Genomic DNA, 5,913 nt, shown 5'->3' with positions numbered 1-5,913 from the left:
GTGAAAAGCAGAAGAGTAGGGGAAGATTTTATATAGCAAACATGTTTTTCTGTAAAATGTTGGGAAAGGGGTCAAAACGGCAGTTGTTTGTGAAAGTTTAAAAAACACATGGTAATGTATTTAGTAAAACTGCTGTAACGTAAGTTCCATACTGAATAAACCTTCTCCGCATTTGACAAGCAGAGAAGTTAGAGGAAGTTTTAATCCAATATATTTTTGTCAAACTCTTTGGTTTAGTGGTCAAAATGATAGTTGTTTTGAATTGAATGAATCTGCTAACTTCTGACATTTTTTACCGAAGCCAGAAAAACAGGCGAAGGGTTACAAAAATAGCTCTAGTTACAGATTGGTAGCCCCGATTTGAATTCCGACGACTTGCGTGAAAAGCAGAAGAGTAGGGGAAGATTTTATATAGCAAACATGTTTTTCTGTAAAATGTTGGGAAAGGGGTCAAAACGGCAGTTGTTTGTGAAAGTTTAAAAAACACATGGTAATGTATTTAGTAAAACTGCTGTAACGTAAGTTCCATACTGAATAAACCTTCTCCGCATTTGACAAGCAGAGAAGTTAGAGGAAGTTTTAATCCAATATATTTTTGTCAAACTCTTTGGTTTAGTGGTCAAAATGATAGTTGTTTTGAATTGAATGAATCTGCTAACTTCTGACATTTTTTACCGAAGCCAGAAAAACAGGCGAAGGGTTACAAAAATAGCTCTAGTTACAGATTGGTAGCCCCGATTTGAATTCCGACGACTTGCGTGAAAAGCAGAAGAGTAGGGGAAGATTTTATATAGCAAACATGTTTTTCTGTAAAATGTTGGGAAAGGGGTCAAAACGGCAGTTGTTTGTGAAAGTTTAAAAAACACATGGTAATGTATTTAGTAAAACTGCTGTAACGTAAGTTCCATACTGAATAAACCTTCTCCGCATTTGACAAGCAGAGAAGTTAGAGGAAGTTTTAATCCAATATATTTTTGTCAAACTCTTTGGTTTAGTGGTCAAAATGATAGTTGTTTTGAATTGAATGAATCTGCTAACTTCTGACATTTTTTACCGAAGCCAGAAAAACAGGCGAAGGGTTACAAAAATAGCTCTAGTTACAGATTGGTAGCCCCGATTTGAATTCCGACGACTTGCGTGAAAAGCAGAAGAGTAGGGGAAGATTTTATATAGCAAACATGTTTTTCTGTAAAATGTTGGGAAAGGGGTCAAAACGGCAGTTGTTTGTGAAAGTTTAAAAAACACATGGTAATGTATTTAGTAAAACTGCTGTAACGTAAGTTCCATACTGAATAAACCTTCTCCGCATTTGACAAGCAGAGAAGTTAGAGGAAGTTTTAATCCAATATATTTTTGTCAAACTCTTTGGTTTAGTGGTCAAAATGATAGTTGTTTTGAATTGAATGAATCTGCTAACTTCTGACATTTTTTACCGAAGCCAGAAAAACAGGCGAAGGGTTACAAAAATAGCTCTAGTTACAGATTGGTAGCCCCGATTTGAATTCCGACGACTTGCGTGAAAAGCAGAAGAGTAGGGGAAGATTTTATATAGCAAACATGTTTTTCTGTAAAATGTTGGGAAAGGGGTCAAAACGGCAGTTGTTTGTGAAAGTTTAAAAAACACATGGTAATGTATTTAGTAAAACTGCTGTAACGTAAGTTCCATACTGAATAAACCTTCTCCGCATTTGACAAGCAGAGAAGTTAGAGGAAGTTTTAATCCAATATATTTTTGTCAAACTCTTTGGTTTAGTGGTCAAAATGATAGTTGTTTTGAATTGAATGAATCTGCTAACTTCTGACATTTTTTACCGAAGCCAGAAAAACAGGCGAAGGGTTACAAAAATAGCTCTAGTTACAGATTGGTAGCCCCGATTTGAATTCCGACGACTTGCGTGAAAAGCAGAAGAGTAGGGGAAGATTTTATATAGCAAACATGTTTTTCTGTAAAATGTTGGGAAAGGGGTCAAAACGGCAGTTGTTTGTGAAAGTTTAAAAAACACATGGTAATGTATTTAGTAAAACTGCTGTAACGTAAGTTCCATACTGAATAAACCTTCTCCGCATTTGACAAGCAGAGAAGTTAGAGGAAGTTTTAATCCAATATATTTTTGTCAAACTCTTTGGTTTAGTGGTCAAAATGATAGTTGTTTTGAATTGAATGAATCTGCTAACTTCTGACATTTTTTACCGAAGCCAGAAAAACAGGCGAAGGGTTACAAAAATAGCTCTAGTTACAGATTGGTAGCCCCGATTTGAATTCCGACGACTTGCGTGAAAAGCAGAAGAGTAGGGGAAGATTTTATATAGCAAACATGTTTTTCTGTAAAATGTTGGGAAAGGGGTCAAAACGGCAGTTGTTTGTGAAAGTTTAAAAAACACATGGTAATGTATTTAGTAAAACTGCTGTAACGTAAGTTCCATACTGAATAAACCTTCTCCGCATTTGACAAGCAGAGAAGTTAGAGGAAGTTTTAATCCAATATATTTTTGTCAAACTCTTTGGTTTAGTGGTCAAAATGATAGTTGTTTTGAATTGAATGAATCTGCTAACTTCTGACATTTTTTACCGAAGCCAGAAAAACAGGCGAAGGGTTACAAAAATAGCTCTAGTTACAGATTGGTAGCCCCGATTTGAATTCCGACGACTTGCGTGAAAAGCAGAAGAGTAGGGGAAGATTTTATATAGCAAACATGTTTTTCTGTAAAATGTTGGGAAAGGGGTCAAAACGGCAGTTGTTTGTGAAAGTTTAAAAAACACATGGTAATGTATTTAGTAAAACTGCTGTAACGTAAGTTCCATACTGAATAAACCTTCTCCGCATTTGACAAGCAGAGAAGTTAGAGGAAGTTTTAATCCAATATATTTTTGTCAAACTCTTTGGTTTAGTGGTCAAAATGATAGTTGTTTTGAATTGAATGAATCTGCTAACTTCTGACATTTTTTACCGAAGCCAGAAAAACAGGCGAAGGGTTACAAAAATAGCTCTAGTTACAGATTGGTAGCCCCGATTTGAATTCCGACGACTTGCGTGAAAAGCAGAAGAGTAGGGGAAGATTTTATATAGCAAACATGTTTTTCTGTAAAATGTTGGGAAAGGGGTCAAAACGGCAGTTGTTTGTGAAAGTTTAAAAAACACATGGTAATGTATTTAGTAAAACTGCTGTAACGTAAGTTCCATACTGAATAAACCTTCTCCGCATTTGACAAGCAGAGAAGTTAGAGGAAGTTTTAATCCAATATATTTTTGTCAAACTCTTTGGTTTAGTGGTCAAAATGATAGTTGTTTTGAATTGAATGAATCTGCTAACTTCTGACATTTTTTACCGAAGCCAGAAAAACAGGCGAAGGGTTACAAAAATAGCTCTAGTTACAGATTGGTAGCCCCGATTTGAATTCCGACGACTTGCGTGAAAAGCAGAAGAGTAGGGGAAGATTTTATATAGCAAACATGTTTTTCTGTAAAATGTTGGGAAAGGGGTCAAAACGGCAGTTGTTTGTGAAAGTTTAAAAAACACATGGTAATGTATTTAGTAAAACTGCTGTAACGTAAGTTCCATACTGAATAAACCTTCTCCGCATTTGACAAGCAGAGAAGTTAGAGGAAGTTTTAATCCAATATATTTTTGTCAAACTCTTTGGTTTAGTGGTCAAAATGATAGTTGTTTTGAATTGAATGAATCTGCTAACTTCTGACATTTTTTACCGAAGCCAGAAAAACAGGCGAAGGGTTACAAAAATAGCTCTAGTTACAGATTGGTAGCCCCGATTTGAATTCCGACGACTTGCGTGAAAAGCAGAAGAGTAGGGGAAGATTTTATATAGCAAACATGTTTTTCTGTAAAATGTTGGGAAAGGGGTCAAAACGGCAGTTGTTTGTGAAAGTTTAAAAAACACATGGTAATGTATTTAGTAAAACTGCTGTAACGTAAGTTCCATACTGAATAAACCTTCTCCGCATTTGACAAGCAGAGAAGTTAGAGGAAGTTTTAATCCAATATATTTTTGTCAAACTCTTTGGTTTAGTGGTCAAAATGATAGTTGTTTTGAATTGAATGAATCTGCTAACTTCTGACATTTTTTACCGAAGCCAGAAAAACAGGCGAAGGGTTACAAAAATAGCTCTAGTTACAGATTGGTAGCCCCGATTTGAATTCCGACGACTTGCGTGAAAAGCAGAAGAGTAGGGGAAGATTTTATATAGCAAACATGTTTTTCTGTAAAATGTTGGGAAAGGGGTCAAAACGGCAGTTGTTTGTGAAAGTTTAAAAAACACATGGTAATGTATTTAGTAAAACTGCTGTAACGTAAGTTCCATACTGAATAAACCTTCTCCGCATTTGACAAGCAGAGAAGTTAGAGGAAGTTTTAATCCAATATATTTTTGTCAAACTCTTTGGTTTAGTGGTCAAAATGATAGTTGTTTTGAATTGAATGAATCTGCTAACTTCTGACATTTTTTACCGAAGCCAGAAAAACAGGCGAAGGGTTACAAAAATAGCTCTAGTTACAGATTGGTAGCCCCGATTTGAATTCCGACGACTTGCGTGAAAAGCAGAAGAGTAGGGGAAGATTTTATATAGCAAACATGTTTTTCTGTAAAATGTTGGGAAAGGGGTCAAAACGGCAGTTGTTTGTGAAAGTTTAAAAAACACATGGTAATGTATTTAGTAAAACTGCTGTAACGTAAGTTCCATACTGAATAAACCTTCTCCGCATTTGACAAGCAGAGAAGTTAGAGGAAGTTTTAATCCAATATATTTTTGTCAAACTCTTTGGTTTAGTGGTCAAAATGATAGTTGTTTTGAATTGAATGAATCTGCTAACTTCTGACATTTTTTACCGAAGCCAGAAAAACAGGCGAAGGGTTACAAAAATAGCTCTAGTTACAGATTGGTAGCCCCGATTTGAATTCCGACGACTTGCGTGAAAAGCAGAAGAGTAGGGGAAGATTTTATATAGCAAACATGTTTTTCTGTAAAATGTTGGGAAAGGGGTCAAAACGGCAGTTGTTTGTGAAAGTTTAAAAAACACATGGTAATGTATTTAGTAAAACTGCTGTAACGTAAGTTCCATACTGAATAAACCTTCTCCGCATTTGACAAGCAGAGAAGTTAGAGGAAGTTTTAATCCAATATATTTTTGTCAAACTCTTTGGTTTAGTGGTCAAAATGATAGTTGTTTTGAATTGAATGAATCTGCTAACTTCTGACATTTTTTACCGAAGCCAGAAAAACAGGCGAAGGGTTACAAAAATAGCTCTAGTTACAGATTGGTAGCCCCGATTTGAATTCCGACGACTTGCGTGAAAAGCAGAAGAGTAGGGGAAGATTTTATATAGCAAACATGTTTTTCTGTAAAATGTTGGGAAAGGGGTCAAAACGGCAGTTGTTTGTGAAAGTTTAAAAAACACATGGTAATGTATTTAGTAAAACTGCTGTAACGTAAGTTCCATACTGAATAAACCTTCTCCGCATTTGACAAGCAGAGAAGTTAGAGGAAGTTTTAATCCAATATATTTTTGTCAAACTCTTTGGTTTAGTGGTCAAAATGATAGTTGTTTTGAATTGAATGAATCTGCTAACTTCTGACATTTTTTACCGAAGCCAGAAAAACAGGCGAAGGGTTACAAAAATAGCTCTAGTTACAGATTGGTAGCCCCGATTTGAATTCCGACGACTTGCGTGAAAAGCAGAAGAGTAGGGGAAGATTTTATATAGCAAACATGTTTTTCTGTAAAATGTTGGGAAAGGGGTCAAAACGGCAGTTGTTTGTGAAAGTTTAAAAAACACATGGTAATGTATTTAGTAAAACTGCTGTAACGTAAGTTCCATACTGAATAAACCTTCTCCGCATTTGACAAGCAGAGAAGTTAGAGGAAGTTTTAATCCAATATATTTTTGTCAAACTCT

Source organism: Salvelinus alpinus, chromosome 8, assembly GCF_045679555.1.
Source record: "Salvelinus alpinus chromosome 8, SLU_Salpinus.1, whole genome shotgun sequence".
In the NCBI taxonomy this organism is placed as follows: domain Eukaryota; kingdom Metazoa; phylum Chordata; class Actinopteri; order Salmoniformes; family Salmonidae; genus Salvelinus; species Salvelinus alpinus.
The sequence above is the reverse complement of the archived record's forward strand: the minus strand, read 5'-3'. Positions refer to the sequence as shown.